The sequence below is a fragment of the Gymnodraco acuticeps genome, unplaced genomic scaffold, assembly GCF_902827175.1.
Source record: "Gymnodraco acuticeps unplaced genomic scaffold, fGymAcu1.1, whole genome shotgun sequence".
Classification (NCBI taxonomy): domain Eukaryota; kingdom Metazoa; phylum Chordata; class Actinopteri; order Perciformes; family Bathydraconidae; genus Gymnodraco; species Gymnodraco acuticeps.
In genome coordinates this window covers 1,509,256-1,529,367 of record NW_022990335.1, presented here as the reverse complement: position 1 = coordinate 1,529,367, position 20,112 = coordinate 1,509,256, and the positions used below count along the sequence as shown (strand labels likewise).

Genomic DNA, 20,112 nt, shown 5'->3' with positions numbered 1-20,112 from the left:
TCTAGACTGACTCATTCAGACTATGGTCGATTCTGGCCTGTAATCCACAGGTGTGGGAGGCTCTTTTTTTAGACGTCTCCAACGCTGTTCATTGCCAGTCCATTAAACCCAACTGGTCACTGACTGGGTGGTCAGCGATGGTTGAAATGACTGCAGGACTTAATGATCAGCTTACAAGCTTTGGGGAACATCCTTTGGGGAACATCTTTTGGAAGTGAAATGCTTTATCAAAGAAAGTTACGTTTATAAAGCCAACATGTGATTAGTCCACATGTATTGAAATCTAATGAACAACGACAGGAACCAATCAAACCGGTCATTGTTTTCAAGCTGAGAAATATATGAAGTTTCATTGACAAGCAAACAAATATGTACGAGAAAGAGTAGTAAAAAATTCCTCAAAAGTAAAGCTGAAGATTATTAGAAAGCATTATTCTTAACCAAACAAATTACATTTTGTTTGTAACTTCCATTAGCTTTAAAAAATCACAGGGCTCCATAGAAACGATAAATCTCCATCAAAAGATGCTGTCACTAAAAGTAACACAGCCAGCATTAAATGTGCTTTTACTGCTAAGGTGTAAGCCTGTTTTACACTGGCTTTTCATGCAACCCCCCCTCTTATTTGAAACAGTTTGGCTCTCAATCTCTGCCTGTGGTGCCAGTGAATTAATATGCATTAAAACTCAGCCCTCAGGTGTGAAGGAAGAGACCTGGCATTTTGCAAAAGGCAGCGTTGAAAGTGGGCTGTGGGCTGTGAGTGATGAGGGATGGGCCTGATCCTGACACTTCCAGTCAGCCTTTATTCAGTGTGTACCTTCTGTCATGATGTGCCCGCCACTTCTTTTATCTCTGTCACGCACAGAAGGCCGCAACTCATGCACAACAAACATAGAGCGTTCCCCCTTCATACATCTTCTGTATTATGTGTATATTCAATACAATTTCCTACCATCTGGGGCGACTATTGTGTGGCATTGTAATAGACAAATTTGAAACACTGTGATTAATGCCGTGGGTTCTGCACTGAATAGCCATTCAGGAGATCCTCTAATAGGTTGTCCTGGGCAAAGTCTTTACCTCTGAGAAGATTTCTGGTCTCCATAAGTCATCTGTGCATTCATTTATTTCCTTTTTTTTAATAGCTCCAACAGGTATTTTTGCTGGAGCCATTCTTTTACTATCAACAAGAGAAGGTGCAGGATACAAGACAGAATGATGAAGGTGACACCTGGTTTCAGACTGAAGGTTTTTCAATGATGAAAACAGCCTCACACACACACACGGACAAATGTCTGTGCAGAGCGTGTCGTGTGCTTTTTAGGTTGTAAAGCCCCTAGAGGCAAATTTGTGAGCCGGGATATAGACTATATAAATAAAATTGACTTGGCAAATGTACACAAACATGCACATCTGGAGAAAGAATAGCCACCCACAAGTCACAGACTGCACTGCAGAGTGTGTCAATGTCCCCCTTTAGAGCCCCTGTGGAGCAGGGGGACATTTTGGTCACCAGGACATCTAAAGGACAAACAATGGCCAGGTGCCAGGGAGACGGCGAGGCGCCTCATCCATCACTACCCTTCATCAAGTGACAGGAATGAGACTCACACATATACTCCTCTTCTGCCAATATAAAACAAATTCAACAAGGGGAAAAGCCCATAGAAATATGCGATAGACTGCATGAAGTGTTTTTTGGGAAAATGGATCGAGCTTACTTTTTTTTTTAAGGTCTCTTATATTCAGTTTCTCAAACCAATTTGCGATTGTTGTAACAGTGGAACAAATAAAAAATACATTTTACTTTTCTCGCAAGATGGAATTAAGTTTTAAGATTTTCATTGAGGTAAAATCTGTCTGACTTAAGTCTGGTGACTTTGAAGAAATTATGTTATTTGCACGTTTTATTTGTTAATAAATTATAACTTTTGTCCAAATATGGTATTTACTTATTAAATACCGTTTACATTTTTCTTTGTATTCACTTTTGAATGCATGTCTCTTAACATCTTAGTGGAAGAGGGGCAACATTAACATGCTCACCCCAGTGTCAAATTTCCATCACTGCCTATCAGAGCTGAATCAGATAACACTGGGACTTATTGCAGAGTGATTTGTCCCGGGAATGAATGCCAATCCTAACCTTTGCCAATGAGGACAAAAGCCAGATGTCAGTGGGTGTTTTTTGTTTTTTTTCGCCCAGTGGGAAAGGGCGTTTAGTGTTCCGTACCCATGTCTATTCCTCTATCCCTCCATCTCTCGTTCTCATTAAATGAAATTGCCCAGAAAAGGCTAACATGGCAATATCATAATTAGCGGGGCACATTAAAATTAGAGCCATGGAGCGTGTCATTAAAAATCCTCTGCCGCAAGCAACCTCCATATTCCCAGACTCCCACATCCTATAAACCATAAGAGCTAGCGGCCTAGCTGCCTAGCGGCCTAGCTGCCTAGCGGCCTAGCTGCGGCTTTATCATTGCATCAATGCAATCAGGCTTTTCGGCCTGCTTTCTCTCTGTCTCTCCTGTCCACATCTTGCAGGGAGATGAATAGGCAGCAGGAGTGACTTGGACCCATCACTCACTCTGTCAATCCTCGAGGGCAGATCAAAGCCTCCGGAGGCGACCTGTCCCATCCGCAAAATGATTTAGCCGTAAGAGGAGCAGATCCTGACGTCTTCACCATTTCTGTCAGGGTGCTGATAAATAAGAACCACAGAGATAGGGGCTTTGAAAAATGGGTCTTGAAATGTTTTGTTTCTGTGCGGTTGCCTTATCCTTTTAGTCCTGCTGTGAATGGATAGTAAAAAGATGAGCGCAGAAATAAGACAAAGGGCAGGTTTGTGATGACGTGTGAACATGCCTGGGAAGGCAGCTCCAGGAAGGATGCCTTTCTCTCCTGCTCTCTGGCTCCTACTCAACACTCACCATCTACTGATGTAGCTCTCTATCAGCTGACCTTGTACACAGAGCCCTCTCCAATTTGCTGTTATAGCAAGCTTACTGCAGCGAGTCCCCTCTTATCCTCTTGTATCTCCTTTCCCTCCATCTTCTTCATTGAATACACATATATATTTTTCAATTTCCAATTTTGAAGTGTACCATCGGACCGCCCATGTTTCCAACCAGCAGAGAGCTCCAATATTAATGTCCCCGCCAAGACATTTCTCCTCAAGCTATATCTCATTTCAAACCCTATCAACTGCAAGCCTCAATAATGCCAGAATCTTTTGAGAGTCTTGAGGGAGAAAAAAGAATTGACGGAAAACTGATTTTCATCTGGAGCTGCAATTTATCACACATAACTCGTCCCTTTTGATATAAAGAAAGGCACAGCTACAAATAACAATGCGGGAACAGCTCGTTCCCATGTGTCTCTGCAATGCAATCTGACTCCAGATTCTCTTATTTAGTGCAGCCTGCTGGTGCTGTGTGAATTGATATGAAGGCCAGTCATCCATTTGTCAGGGAAGACTTTCCGACCTCTGGTAATCCCTGTGGGGGTGGGGGGGGGTGCAGCGGATGCATCTTTGTTTGTTTTGAGATTTTTGAGAGGGAAGACTTAACAGTTCTGACCAGACGATTTTAAAACGCTCTGGAGCTTGCTTCGAAGCATAGTGTAACTGCATCATGTTAAAGGTCACATATTGGTTTCCTCCTTTAAGACTGCAGATTTCTCTCTTTCTCAAATGTCCCTTTGAGTTCCTTTCTCACCTTGCTTCCTCGTTTGAGCTGTTTTAACCTCAACCTCGCACTTTTCCCTCTCTCTCAAATCCTTCACTCTTGCCCGCATGCAGTCCATCTTTGCTCTCACATTCTCCCCTGTCTGCTGACACAGTGCCGAGCGGATGCCTGACACCTGGGGTTGGCAGCGTTCACCTTCCTGTCTAGCATGTTGGGCGAGTGAAAAGAGAGAGGGGAAGGTGAGGGCGAGCGTCACGCCCCTGTCTCAACAGTGGCGATGTGAACACCTGCAGGGGAGCTTGAGAACATTGCCAAGATTCACTGACAGAGGGCTTGCATGGTCACACATTTTCACACTCACACATTGGAATTTATTTTCCCACACAAACAAACAGGAAGGATATCCATGATGGAAAAAAAACATGGACATGCTGTGTATGTATCCTGCCTGTCACAACCTGCTGTCGGTGGGAAGGTGTTGTTGTTAACACCTTTCATGCCCTGGTGTGTGGACGACAAGTGGCTCATCAACCCAGACTATCTCTATCAACCTAATGAGGGTTTGAAAAATATTAGTGGTTTATGAGCTATGTGATATTAGTTGAAACGCTAGTGTTTTGTTACAACCATGAGCACCAAGTGTTCGTCAAAAGCCCTTTTGAAAGTGTTCTCTTTCAACACCCTGAATACAGGCCAATCAAAAGTGGCTTTTATTGTTTTATTATATTAATTGTATTGTTATCTCAGGAGAGACCTTTGTGTGACAATAAACAGTGATTCTCTGCTGAACAGGACCAGGGTACAATATGGTATAAAGTCTTATCCTCCCCTTATTTGAAGTAGTCCAGCTGAATTTTTGGAACTGCAGGTGAAGAGTTTCAAAGATTCTAAAGTTATAATTGCATATGTACAATACAGAGTATAGTGTACAGTACAACAGAGTGCAATACAAAAATAATGCAAGTAAAATGAAGGAATATGGGAAGGATTGCTTAATGTGGTTTTAAGATCTAAGGGAAAGAAGGAAACAAATAAAGTTACTTGCTTAAGCTAACAGAAGTCATTGGAGTGACACAAAAAAACGTTTTTGGGAGGTGGAGAAGTTGAACATTGCTCAACTTTTGAAGCGAGCAACGTGAGCAAAGCAATGCTCCCACAACGCAGTTTGGCGAAGCGCGACGTCACCCCATTCAAAGTGAATGGGCAGAAGCGTTGAAGCTTCAATGCGCGCTGCCGTGTGGACGGGCCGTTACCGTTAAAGGATTTAGTGGGGAACTTAAGAGTTGGAAATAGTGGATTCAATTTGAAGGTTTCTCGCCAATAAAGCAAGTGGAATTGACTCAAGCGTGTATACCAAAGTCTTTTGATTGCCAGGAATATTGCCATGTGGCTAACGTGTGGTGGGGGAGCAAGATCAACATGCTGAAATGTGGAGCTGTTCACATGGTTGCCTCTATGGGCTGTGAAGTGTTGAGAGGTGGAGGTGCAACAGATATAGATAGACTTCTTCTGCAGTTGGGATGGCAGGGCAGAAATGGAAACATTCCAGCAAGTTTCTGAAAGTAGGACAAAGAATAACGTATGGTTTTGGTATTTTAATGCACATACATGACACATTATGGTTGAGAGGTAGAATATATTATAACATTCAGGTACTGGAAGACTTGTTAGAGAAGACTCATTTAGTGTGCTTTGGAAAATGGAGTTGTAGTAACCAATAGGGACACGGCTGAGTGGATGGTAAATACTTTTAATAAAGAAAACAGTTCCATATCAGAGGAGCCAGAGGGAAAAACTAAATCTGGGAAACATGCAGGAAGGACACCTCAGTAAGGTGCTTACCAAATGCTTAGACTTGACTACATTTACATAGCAATCCTGCATTGGGTTTTAAAGGAGTTGTATAATTCTTTAAATAATAGGTTTGGTCTTAGCCAGAATAAATTAAGTGCAGTTTCATTAATTATGTTTTTGTTATGAATTCCATGTCCTACATTTTAACGTAGATGTATAAACAAAGTAATTTACGCTTAGACAATACAATACATGTCTTCTTGTCATCTTTAATTGAAGCCATTAACCATGGTGCTGTGATTTTTACAAGGGAAGCTGTTAAGCATTAAATAGAGGTATGTGAAATGAGGCATAAATGGGCCCAAAACAGCCATAGCGGGAAGGTTTTAAATAACAGCAACTCTGGAGTTTATCTGGATCCAAGAGGATGTTATCTTCACAATGACAGAACTAACACTATGGAATAAAGCCTTCTGAACACTGTGTCCGTGGCATGTCCTGCTGCTTCAAAACTCTATGATAGGTCTTTCTATAGCTTCTCTGTGAACATAATCCCCTCTCAAGACGTATAGCAGCGCATTAAGATGAAACAATTTATAGGATTTCTTTAGTCTAATCTGTATTTGACAGTCAGGAGTGGAGTTTTGTTCTCTGCACTGCAGAGGGATAGGAGTGTATGAGAGCCATTTTTGCTAATTATGTTTTCCAAGCACATATTTAATCTGCTGCTCACTGTTCCTTGTCCGCACTTATCATACTCCTCTCCTCCCTGTTCATTCGGCCCCGGCTTTCATTCTCTAAGACTACCACCAGCTCGTCTATTACCTTCCTTTAAAACTCTGGGAGAAAATTAAATAATACATGTTTTATCAGCTATAAAGCCAGGGTGGCATTACATTAGGCCGACTGACTCTGGAAATTAGCATGAAGAATATGAGAAGCTCATACCACATCGCATGTCGGACCAATGTGCTCTCTGTGATTCGTCCGGAATCTGTTCATCTATTTTCCACTTCCTCAGTCGCCCTGTCAGGAAAAAGAGGGCACAGGGGGTTTAGGCTTTGTATGTTCAGCAGAGAAGAAACAATGTGATTTTTCTTATCTTTTAGTTTCACATTAAAACAGCTATGCTTTTTCAAAATCAGTAAGTGAGTAGACTCATTCAAAAGTGTAAATTGTTCTGTCTGACTCTGAGGCAAATTGAAACAACCATACCTTGAATATCTCAGATTATTTTGGGATCTCAGGCTGCGTTTGAAGTCTTGAGCTGAGCCGAACAAAAGACGGTGAACTTTGCCAGCTGGTGATGATATCCCTTTGTCTGTGATGAGGTGGATTTTGTTAGGTCATGGGTGGTGACAGCTCACCCCAGTAGCTTTCAAACACTTGCTCACTTCCCAGTCCCCTGTGCACAGTGAACTCCAGTGAGTGTATTCCCAAAAATGTGATTCTTGGTTGATGGGTGCGCAGCTGCAGCTCTCCCTGGCATGCATGCAAACGAACAGATGCTGTAGTATGTCTGTGTGCACATGGGGGAGAAGGACGAATTCTGCCAAAGTGGACACTGCAGATGCCTCTGATTGCACGCTGAATCAGGAAGGAAATTCCTCTAGGACGAGGACAGAGGATCAACTGCTACAGCCTGTGGAGCCAACTTGGCATGGCGGGGAACGCAGGCAAACCGTGTCCACGTGGACAACCGAGGCACGCACGTAGGCCCTCACAAACTCAGCCCTGGATCCAATCCAAAACCCCTTGTGATGATTGTACATGATGGCCTCTGTTTATCTACTGGCAGGGGTGATAATCTGCTCTCATGACTCCCCTGAGACTCTAAACCTTCTCTTGAGCATTAAAGTCACGGTTGGCCTGGGCCATGGGGGATCGCGGAATATGGGCTGTGTAAAGTGGAAATCTGAGAGATATTTGTTGAAGCAGGTCCTCAGGGGAAGGTACCTTGGGATATGTCCATCATTCGGGAGATGTGCAGGCCTCAATCTATATATGCAGTTGAGAAACCACAGGTTGTGAATAAGAATCTGCTTCGCATCATTCTTCTATAAATTGCAAAGGTTTAGCTGCAGGGGAGCGTGGAACTAACAACCAGTGATGCGATTGCTTGGATGGGGACAAGATGCTGGGTCTATCATAGCACTGGATGTTTTGTGCTGCACAGTTGGCATTTAATAGGTGCAAATAAAAGCAAAGGGTCAGCTCTGCCAGTTAACGTTGCGTAGGATAATCTGGCATTTGACACTGAAAACCTGGCAGTTGGCTGTCGGTAGGAAAACTGAGGGTTTGGATTCCTCAGCTACAGACAAGCTAACACGGATGAATGGTTACTGTTCAATATTGGCAGTCTGCAGGCTTGCAACAAACTCCACCCCCCCTGAAAGCACAGGTATGCAATGATGATTCATTCTTGTTGGATTCATCTGATAGCACTTGACTGATGAATCCGGATGCAATTGGAATGAGCATATGGCATATATATCTGCCATGGATGGCTTCCATGCAAATGACTCCAGAAAATGGGATTTATGTATTTGGACATCTTGCTGTTAAACAGTATATTTCTGTTGATTTAAGGATTTGTTCTATTTCACTTGTCATAATTTGGGATGTTTTTTGTGCTTCACTGTGATTTTATTTTGCATTCTGCATCCATCCGCAGAGTCCATCTGTTTATTTACCTCCCACAAACAAACTCATACTCATACTCATCAGACTCCGAGACATAGAAAATGAAGACAGAGGAGGATGGAAACTGCCTGAAAACAAACTTTTAACAGTACCTATATAACTTACAGTTTTCAAAGTTTAGACACAGGCTCGGATATATAGAGGGAAGGGCTTGGTAATATATTGGTATTTTATCTATATCAGACTAGTTATGATCTTAGATTTGCTTAAGGGCTCCTGAACGACCTGCAAGGGGGGCCTATTGCAGCAAACCTGGTCTGCTCTTTTAAAACTCACTTTTTAAGAATGGTTTTTATATAATTGTATTTATGTTTTATTACTTTTGTTTGTTTAACTTTCTGGATAATTTGATATTTTAAGTGTCTCTTTTCATTTGATTCTCTCTTAAGTATTTAGATTTTGTTTTTACTTCATGAAAGCATTTTGTAACTCTGTTCGAAAGGCGCTATATACATATTTTTTAATATTATTATCATTTGTTACACTCTAACATGGTATAAGTGTTGTCTTACACTGTTTTAAAGTCCTTGAATAGAAGAGACATGTATTCTTCTGAACATACCAGACTGTTCTATTATGTGCCTTAAACCAGTCATTAGACCCCCAATACTGATGATTATTTATCAAAAATGTCATTTTGTAAATATTTTAGTCTACAATACCCTCACAATATCAAAATTGGTGTATTTGTCTAAAGAAATGTGTAATATTATTTTTTCTCCATATTTCCTAACCCCTAAATGGGGGTCAATCTTCAGGGATTACTTAATATTTGACTCCTCTCTCAAAGGAGCAACGCAAACATCATCTTTGACATTATCTTAACCACAATTATACAACCGTAAGCTTCAGAAGGCAGTATTGTTTCAGGGCAGTTAAATTAGATTGCTCAACCTAAGTGTCAAAAAAAGGGAGAATGGAAAGCATTTAGCTCTTAAGCAGCTCTTACTGTCTTGATGACAAAGCAGAACCTTGCTGCGGGGTGTACAGGCCAGTGTTCATGTTCGGAGATTAGTTTTCCTTTCTTTGCCCAATGAGAGGCTAATCGTCGATAATCACAACAAGCCTGCCCGAGGGCTCCTCATACAGTATCTCGCTCTTCTTCTAATGCTCCAATGCCCCAATGAGATAGCCATCTGTTCCACGGGCACTAGATATCCTGCTGGAAGCAAACCCTTAAAGGCAGTTTTGAAGGCTAAGCTTTCTTTTATAAACAAAAAGTTATTGTTTGCTTTCTGTGAAATGTTTTCAACCAATTTGTCAGGCCAGCTAACCATACAAATCTCTGTTTAAGTTTTATTCCCTGTCCTTGTTTGTGTTTTGTGCTTTTTTTTTGGGGAGAATCTCCAAGTTTTTAATTACCTTACTTCAATTTATTTTGGCTCCAGTTCAAGTGTTTTGCTTTGTGAAGGAGCCCACATCTGATCTGCAATTCAACGCACACACAGGCCCAAACAGACAAACACACCGCACATCTAGAAAAAGACTGACCTTAAAAGTGATACTCTGAACCCATAATAGTTTCAGGGTGTTTTTTGCTCCTATCATCCCTGTGGCCTTACAGGAATATATAACACATTTTGTGGGACAATGAGACATATTTGTTCATCTTTCCTGATTGAAGTTTTTGTAACACATGATATTTTTCAATGACTAATGGCAATTGGAAAATCTAATCATAAACAGTTACTAGCTATTATAAATAATTAGGGCCGGGACTCGATTAAAAAAATTAATCTAATTAATTAGAGGCTTTGTAATTAATTAATCGAAATTAATCGCATTTTTAATCACATATAAATATTTGACCTAAGAACAGTGAGAAGCAATTTTTTTCACATGGATTTTAGTATACCATTAGGCGCATTCACACTGCGGTACTTTTCCCACAAAGGTTCATGTGAACTTAGTTCATGTGAACTCTTTAGTTCGCATGAACTAAATACAGATCGCGTTCACACCGGAAAAAGTCCCTGGGGGTGGATTAGGCAAATGAAGCCGCTGACGTCACTTGTTCTTCTTCTGCTTTGGGTTTACTGGCAGGCCGCAAACCACTTCACGGCGTATACTGCCGCCCAAAGTCCCCGGCCGGAAGTCCCCGGAGTTAGGGACTGGCTTCAGTAGAAGCTGCTGGGACTCCCAGCAGCTTCTACTGAAGCCTTCCGAGTAAATCACCAGAACGCCGACACCTCCTCATCTCCACCACTCCCATGTTTTATTTTGTGTTGCCATAAGTTAGTCTCTCTGCGTTTCTGCGCTGGGCTAATGCTAATAATGCTAATAATGCTAATGCGAGGATAATAAAATGGCGGCTTCACAAAACTTTTTGGGAGTTTTGCGGGGCGTGGTTTGCAATCCTTCCAGCCAATCAGAAATATAGCTCTTTTCTCACAAAAGAGCCGCTCGAAAGTCCCTGCTCTCTAGCAGTGACTTTCGAGGGGGTAAAAAGGTTCACATGAACTAATTTTAGTACCGGCTCTTTTTGGTGTGAACGCGATAAAAGAGTTCACATGAACTAAGTTCACATGAACCTTTGTGGGAAAAGTACCGCAGTGTGAATGCGCCTATAGGCGTTTTTTTTAACGCGTTAATTTTTGTGTAATTAATTAATCTTAATTAACGCGTTAAAGTCCCGGCCCAATAAATAATGTATTTTAGCAATTAAAAGAAGAAAACATGCCTTTCAAACCCTCCGTGGTTTGTAGGGTTTATTACTCCGACCAGCCATATTACAAACGTTGGCCCGTGGCCCATACTTCATGTACGCTTAATTTGTGGCCCATTCTGCACTCGTCTCTTTGAAGGGTAAGTGTTATAGTCGTGCAGCCGTAGTGATGATTTGCCCACCCATTGTGTTGCGTGTTCAATGACAGGGCTTTTCAAAGATAAATGATGTTTGAGCAGACAGTCCGGCTGATGAGATAGAGCAGAGATGTCATAACTCTTCTTCACCAGCACACTATGAACCTTGACCCACTGCTGACCCCCAAACTATTTTTAACACCCGCTATGCATGCCTTTGAAGGGATGCATGGTAGGCAACAAAACACAAGTAATTTAAGAGTAGAGGCAGTTATTGTCATCTAAAATTGTCTATTAAGGAAGATAAGACAAATTGTGACTCAGTGTAATGTAATGAACTGTTGAAGCCGATGATTGCTTTATTCATGTGTGAAGACGGAAATTGGAAATTTAGATATGGACCATCAAGCTAAAGAGAAACAAGTCAATTATTACAATCTTAGCCCTTTGACAGCCTGTACTATATTTCCTCTCTGTTACTGTTGCAATTGAGTATGTTCTCTGAACTGTAGCTATGCTGACAGCTTTTTTCACTCTCCATGTAGGAAGTAATTGCATGGTAAAGCTGTCCAATGAATTCTGTCCTGCTTCCTATCATTCAGCTTCTGCGGGAACCTCAAAGCGTGTATCTCATCACTCAGCAATGCCACACACTTTGGCTCGCTGCCAGAGACTACAGTAGCCCCCGCCCAACTAGACTTCCACTCACATTAGCCTGCAATCAGAGCTTGCCCTAGCTGCCCACTGTCTTAAATTACACAGGAATTCCCTCTCATATGTCCCCGTGCCATAGTCAGGCAGATATCCGATGGAAGTGGTGTGGCTTCAATGGGTCTGGAAGTACTGTATAGCAAAGTACAGCCAGTGTGTGTGTGGTTGTTGCATCCACGCTGCTTGTCCACTCCATGGAAGGGGATCTGATTTGGCTCCTTTCCAGCATTCCTGGGCCGAGGCGTCATTCCCTTCATGCCCCCATCCCACTATGAGCGATAGCGTGAAGAGGCGAGACCGAGACACGACGACAATGCAAAGAGACGAGGGACCGAGAGTCTCGGTCTTACCGGTGCAGCTGTCGTGGATTTGGAAATGGAAGTTCCCCCCCCCCCCCCCATTCATCACTTTATAGCGGGATTAAGTCAGGACAACATTTTGTGTGGGGAAGCAGTTTGGCTTGAGAAACGTTTTCAGGGGCAGAAGAGAGGGCACAGGGATGAGGGAAAGAGATTGATCTGAGAAGACAGATATGGAGGGACAGCTGTTCAGTGCAAACTTCCTATGGAGGAATAGAGAGAAGGGGGAGAGGGGGGAAGGTATGAGTCATTGTTTAATGATGATGATCTTCTGGTTTACCCGAAGGGTTGTGTTAACCCAGCAGAGTCAGCAGTATGGCAACTGCTGCACACGGTATTCTTATTCCCACCTTCACACATGCAGGGCTGTGAGGCAATGGTTGGAACCTCACGGCTTAGCTAAGAAACATGTAATAGCCTGTCAGCTACGTAAGGACTGATACACTCATTTGACCTGAATGCGAGCCATTCCATGTTCTGTCACTTCAATATCACTGTTACATACCAAACTGCACACAGAACACAGATTAAGCCTTGTGTCCCCATATGTGCAGGAAAGCAGATTGGGTGTGGAATGGATGGCATACTTTTAGCAGAACATAATCCTTACAGGGTGTTAAACCGAGGATGGCATGGTTCATTGAGGCACAGCAAAGCTCACAAAAAAAGCCTAAACAGCCAGATTCACACTCATTATAGTAAATGCTTTGCAACTGGATTGTTGGCATCGCTACATAAAGAATGAATGAAATGAATCTAATGAGGCGCCTGAAAAACATGCCCCGAAGTGCTATTGTCAGACAATTGTCTATTTTTATGACTATCTAATTGTTATTGTTACACTCTTTTTATTAGACATATTTTATAGTTATTGTTTTTGTTGACAACATCTGGAAGCTGCTTGATATCCTCCTGGATCCATCTTTTTTAAATATATATATGTGTAATAAATTCACGTTATAATTTGTTTCCTCTCTGCTGCAAAGGTCTGAGTACAGAGGTTGTCGTATGTCGTACAGAATGTAAAGGGTTAGTGTTATACTTTGTTTATACTAAGATCCATTCTGATCATTATTACTATCCAGAGCAATAGTGTGGTGCAGGAATAAGTCCTTAAACCTGGAAATGAGTTAGCATTTCAGCGGCCTTTACCATGTTGAGGTGAAGCCTGATGCTACCATGATGCACGATTGAATTAACTCTTTAAAAAAAAAAAAAAAGTTTTTATAAAAAAGGAGATTAAACTGCTGAACAAAATATGTAAGTATAATATAAAGAGTTATTACGGGTTAATAAGTTATTTGTTACTTATTTTCTACAATTTCCAAAAATCCAATGGACAATCCCCATTGCTTTTCGTTGATAGAACCAGTGCCAACCACTGCTACCTGCTCAGCTTACAGACACACTGCAGCACTCTATTCTGCACAACAAGTGCTCCACCCTTGTCCGGCCGGCAGCGCTGTGTTTCATAAACACTTGTCCCCCTCAGTGAGAGGAAAGCCAGTCGTTGTCAGCTGACTTGCCGATGTGTGCCAGCGCTGGCCGACACTGTCTCATTCACAGCTGTGTGAGCTCTGTGTGCGCCACAGCTGCAGGGCTCTGCTCGCTCCCATGAGACAAATGATACCCCATTACCACACACAGCACAGGATCGTTTTTTCAACGCCTCTGCTCGCTTTCTTACTAAAACAAGGTTATCATTTGTTTTCATTGCAAGGTCACGTATTGTTGTATTGTGGAGAGAAAGAAAAATGACACCTTGAGAGCGTTAAGTGTTCCTCCGAGTGTAAAACTCGATTTCTTTACATTCTTGATTCGTCTCATCCGCGACAACAGAGGACTGTGTGTGTGTTGGAATGCCAAGCTCTTCCTTTTTCTCCCGTTGGATCGTGAGGAATTGTGTTTGAATGCTACCATGCAAACACCCACAAAGCGGTTAAAAGACTTGTTGTGCCCAGTGTGTAAAGCAGAATCTCACATATGTCTCCCCAGATAACTAGCTATCATCATGGTTGCTGGGGGACCTCATGGTGCCTCAAATTCACTTGTACACACATGCTCCACATGCTGTATACACACACAAACAGGGTAAAAGGCCACAGATGGTAAATATAGCTCATATGGAGTGATCACATCTCAAGCCAAATTACACTCTGTTTATAGCTATAGGAACATTACTAACTCCGCTGTGTGATGCCTGACGACCAGAATTCAACATCTATCTGCGGGGTGTGACTTATTGTGGAAATGCTTTCCTCCTAGTGTTGTGCTAAATGAATGCTGACAGCCATCTTGTCTTTTTTTCTTTTCGTGGTGACTGTTTAGATTTGGTTGTCCTCAGTCCCCAGGGTAACAGGATCGAGCGAGTTCGTAATAATGAGGACTCATGATGTAATGTAATTATATTCGTCCTGCTACACAGTGGAGTCCTAATTAATTCTGCCTGCTAATGGGAGGAACCGACTGTCTTGTTCTTGCCTGCTGTGTCACTCTCTAGTTAGTTCTGTATAATGGTTGGCTTGGTCCTGCTCTATTGATCCCTCTGTTTTTTCCTCTCTTCCTCTTGCTATCTCTCTGTTCTCTTTTATTATCTATCAATCCTCCTCTCCTGCCACACAATCACTATTCTCATTCTCCCCTCACTACTTACCTTCTTTTTGTTCCTGTCTCCTGCCCAAGCAGCCTCGCGGTGCTTTCCACTCTCCTCGCTGACCTTAGGTCTTTTGACGTTATATCTTTTGATTGAAATTGAAAACCCTGAAGCCAAATCATTCAGTCGTGTCGTTGCCTTCATACAATAAATGTGTTGGTAATGAAAAGATGAGGACAAAATCAAAGTAAGACAATTGAAGACTATCATCGAGAAGTTCACACCTGACTAGTAGGAAACAGTGTGTGCTTATTACTTCCTATCAATCAAACTCAGAAGCCTCAGATGTTAGGCTTGAATTGACTTGAGAGCCGCTCCTCCTTCCTGCGTAGATATGAACATTTCAAATCTCAGAAAGATTAACCTTCAATGGAATGTGAAAGAAATTGGAGACGTATAGAAGTAAAACTGCTCTCCTTGCAGAGAACATGACATTGACATACAGAAATAGCCCCTTTGGCACCAGCGGTGGCCTCTTTGAGCTTTTGTAACAGATAGAGGCAAACTTTAGCCACCATTCCTCACAATAAAATGGAAATTAAAGCAGCGACTGTGCCCTCGTAAGTCATCCTGCAGTGAGAAAAGTGACCCCTCTTGTAGGAGATTGAGGTGCTAAATCAGCCTGCAGACACCTCCTGGTCCTCTCATCTGAAGGTGGTCCTGGAGAACCATCATTCATGCTGGAGAGCAGGAACAGCGCTCTGATATTCTGTGTGTAGCTTTCATCGGCTTTGTGCCCCGTGTGTTTTTTGTACTCCTGCGCGTGTTTGATCTCAGAAGTGTGCTGAACAAAAAAAGCATTGGATGATGAAGAAAAGGAAATAACATATGTGACTGCCACATAGGTGGGACATGCGCCCTTTCACCTATAACAGGTTGCCTCTTGCTCGTGTTGTTACGTGGCCTTCTGTTTGAGCATGCAAGGTCACAGTCGAAGGGCCTTACTGTCTTGAGGGAGACTCAGAACAGCTGGCCCACAAATAAATGCATCTGCTGTAAACAAACATGAGATGGGCAGTGGATGCTTAAGTTTGATTAAAAAACTGATCTGTTTAGATTCCTGTTTTTATTAAATGAAAATAACAATATTTTAAACACAAATGTTTGAGAAAATGACTGACTGACTGTTTGTTTTGCAGACTCTTGTTCTCCCAAGCTTGAGGAGCGGACAGTCTCTCCTCTTACTTCTCATCCTCCTAAGAAAGGTAAGATTTCACCTGCCACACCCGTCCTCCATCTGCTACGGCAATCTGTTAAAATCACAGCAAAATGAAACTGCGTGCCTCTAATTACCCAACAGGATTCCACACAATCCTCCTCTACTCCCTCATGTGTATTGCTCCTTACTGTTTGTGTTTATATGTATTCAACAAGCAAACCCATCTGATGGAAAACCACTTTATCTCACACTGTTGCACCTCGGATTGCTATGCTCTGGGACTTGATTAAGATGTAGCTAGGTGGATAATCTTGTCCAGATTCCAGTAGCCCCTTGTAGATGTGAGGGTGAATCCCTTTTCCCTGGAAGTGTAAGGGGCCACACTGATAAACACCCAGGACTCCCTGCTGCATGGTACCTGCTCTTCAAAGAGACGAGAAGCTTAAAGGGGCTAACTAAAATTAGCGAGGCAATAGATAACCTGTGCCTTGACATCAAAGCAGGGCTGAACTGTCAGGCTCTTGGACGGCGCCCGTGGTGGCAGAGGCAGTAGAAAGAGGAATGTGTGGCGTGAGAGAGACAGAGATGGGGAGAGAGGCTGCAATGCTATTCATGCAGGGGGATGAGTGTTCAAGAGGCCCCGTATCGAGGTGTAAAGTTCCATGGAAGGAGATTATTCACAGGGGGTTAGGACTGAAAGGGTCAAGGTTGTGTGTGTTGCACATCACGCTCTCACGTCTACAGTGCATCTCTTACTTAGAATCCTGCAACGCTTTACATTCGGCAGGGTTGGTTACTATATGTGCTACTCTGGCACTCAATACATGTTTCACTGTTTCTAGAGGAGTTTCCATTGCAAGAGGCATCAGTATGTCATTTGCTAACTATTTCAACTGTGTAACTTTTTGTTAACAACGATTACTTTCTAGCTAACCATTTATTTGATGCTTTTTTCTCACTATTTAAACTCCTCCGCGCAGTTGCACATGTTCAGGTGTAACAGCTGTCACTTTAACTGCTTTCAATTAAATCAAAATGTGTTCGTATTAGTTATTTCACTCTGCAATGGTGTCATGTAAACTCACTTCCTGTCCCCATCTGGGTTACAAGTACCTCTGTTCGGAAATAATTGGTTTATAAAAACAAAATGGCACAACATAAAGATAGAAGGTGCTCTGCTTTCATAAGTGTACTTAATTGAACAAAAGTATAGTGTTACCACTTACTGTAATAGTCTATATCCTAAGTAAACGCGCGGACAGTACAGAATGAACTCTTTGTGTTCGTTATTATTGGTTCACAGCTACTCAGAGACACATCAAATGCTACTTCAGTACAGTGCTTTCTTAATGCACCAGCACTCCACTAACACTTAAAGGTTTTAAGTATAGCCTCATTTAATTAGTCCTTTTTGAAAATAAAGTGATTTCTCCTTGAAGAATCAATATACTGTTAATCGGGCCATCTTTGTTTTTGTTTCGCTGCATTAATTATAGTATTGGCAGCACATGACAGACATCCTATTGTAGAAGATCTGAACATATTTTTAAATAAATGTGCAATACTGTGGATCTCATTTCATCCTAAGCTTTAATTAAGATTTATATTGTACATACAGGATTAACAAGTAATTATGTTTATCATCATTTGTATTTAATTGAATTGCATATCAAAGCGTATATATTAATGACATATCAACACAAGATAATGCAAAGTAGCCGCACAGGTTTTGCATGTTTGCACAGCTGCAGGGAAGCTGTTGTGTTTTGGCTCTGACTTTGATATCTCCATACTGTGGCTATTATCACATCTCCTTCAGATTGTCAGGGATTGTATACATCACTGGAACCAGTTGTTTCCCGATGGTCCTCTTTCTCACCTTGGAAGGTTTTAAAGAGTTTCTGTGAAGCAGAAAAAGACTGATTGAGAAAGAGTGGGACCATGACGCCTGTGAGGTTAGTGCTCAGTGTGATTAAATGTGCAATTAGGGCTAAACAACAACAACAGAGCATTTGGCAACCTGGCTGTTCAGCAGTGTATATGTTGCTCGCTGGGCGTCAGTAGCTCAGTTAGTGGGGACTTCGCTTAGGAACAGGACCTCCGTCGGTTCAGGGTTGTGGACTGGTAACTGGATTGTTTTCTCTTAGCCCCCGGGGCACTGCCTTCAGCAAAGCACCAACAACCCAACTGCTCCAGGCGCCTATCCATGTGCAGTCTCTCAATCTAACATCTCTCAATAACTACATGTACATATTTTTGTGTATTGTGTACAAAAAAAAGATTGAAACAATTTGCATAAATAAAAAGGTTTAATAAAGTGTTCCTTTTCTTTACATCAATAATTATGGCCTTGCTGCCCTTCATCTGGCATATATCATTCACTTATATTGACGGACAAGGACACACTTGTAGGTTTCTCAACCTTCCAGCCTCGGGTAACAGATCCTTAGGGCCTCTCTGACCATTAGTGGCCTTGCAGACTAGTACTTGGAGGTTTAGGGGCGTGTGGTGGGTGTTATTGATATCCCTCCTGTTGTGCTCGCTGAAAGATACTGACTGATGCTTTTCCGCCAGAGAAACATTTACATATTCATTTCCCTGGCCAAACAGCCATGGTGGCCCCTGGAGATCTTATGTGTCTGTCTTTAATTGGCTATTGATTGACTCTGCTATGGCGGAGGGGCAATAAATTCCCGCCTGCTTGGTGAGAGAGGGAGGTGGCAGACAAGTTGAGTGTGGGGGCTGTCATTGTAATTCTGAGTGTCAAATATGTGGTTGTATTATTTATATTGTACATCTCTCATTTTTATTTATGGGGGAGCGATCAGTGATGCAATACCCAACGGAATGATGGCAATACAGGCTCCATCTTAGAGAAAGTTTATTTACATAGGTCAATGCATATTTGGTTCTGTTTGAAAAGATTGTGTGAGCCTGCAGAGAGAGGCACTGTATATTTAGAATGGATGAACAATTCAGTTTGGGTACCTAAGAGCCTCACATGAAATTGGTTTCTCTACAAAGGATTGTATTGTAAAGATTGTTGCATTTTGTATGTATATCCAACTATTTGCATGTGTGCTTGCATGTATGGTGTATGAGTTGGTTGTCTCGTAACAATGCAATATGATGATCTGCTCTCTGAATGAATATAAATGAAGAATACAACCATAAATATGAGTAACGGTCTCTTAAGGATGCCTCTAAAATGTTCACAACATTTGTATGTCATTGGCGTTTTCTAATAAAGCACTAGAGAATGATGTTTGGGAGTGAGAGAGATTTCTAATTCCTCCACCCAGGAAAGTCATTACTTCGCCTGTGTGCCTGAGTGGAGTCTGATGTTGAGGAACTCATCAGAAGTGTATTGGAAAAAAAGTATCCATCCTAACCTTTTATTCAGTCCAGGTGTTAAATATCCACATCGTATTATGTAAAAAGGCAAGAAGTTAACTTACACCAGTAATCAATGAATATCCGCAGCGTTATTAGTCTTTTTTTCAATCATTTTACATATTTTCTACTTGTTTCCTTGATTTAGAAAAAAAAGAAAGGGAAACTAGCCAAATACACAGTTATGTTGAATGCTAATGAAGCCTCACCACAACCACAATTAGCACCACAGAATAAGGTGTCACTCATAAATGACCACACACACACTATTCCTACAGGGTTTAAGTGGCCACACACACTCCTTACAGACACTCCAACCTTTTGATTGTTTCTTCAACCTGTTGCTTTGTCTGCCCAGTCAGCCAGTCTGTCCATCCAAAGCGCTTAATGTAACCAGCCGGCGGGGTCAGGGGGATCTGTGAGCAGAATTCCTTTAGCTGTGTCATCCTCCAACCCCGCTGCCCCTCCAGCCGGGAACTATCCCGGGAATGTCCCCTCATGCTGTGTTGCTCACATCCAGGTCCTGTACCGGTAAATGCCAGCCGGCTCAGATGAGCTTTGATGCTAGCTTTTGCACTTGGACGCCTTGTGTGTGTGTGCGTTCTGTAAGGGAGCATACATGTTTGTGTGCTGACAGGCAACCAGCTTGGGTATTGATCTGTAGCCATTCCGACTGGAGCCCAAAGGGCAGGCTGTATCATCTGTCAGTCTGCTGAGAAGGGCATCACAGCCACACTGATCTTAGATCACAAATTCAACTCCGAGAAGTAGAGAGTAGGAGGGGCGGGGGAGTGTGTGTGTGTGTGTGTGTGTGTGTGTGTGTGTGTGTGTGTGTGTGTGTGTGTGTGTGTG

At 42.2% G+C, this 20,112-nt stretch overlaps 1 protein-coding gene across 1 annotated transcript in view; it reads left to right on the top strand.

Annotated features, from left to right (window-relative positions):
* tspan9a (tetraspanin 9a) overlaps positions 1–20,112 on the top strand; it is a 232,399-nt gene that overhangs the window by 43,371 nt on the left and 168,916 nt on the right. The window contains exon 3 of the mRNA XM_034223340.1: positions 15,848–15,913. The gene's annotated coding sequence lies outside the window, so the exon portion shown is untranslated. The remainder of the gene's footprint in view (positions 1–15,847; positions 15,914–20,112) is intronic.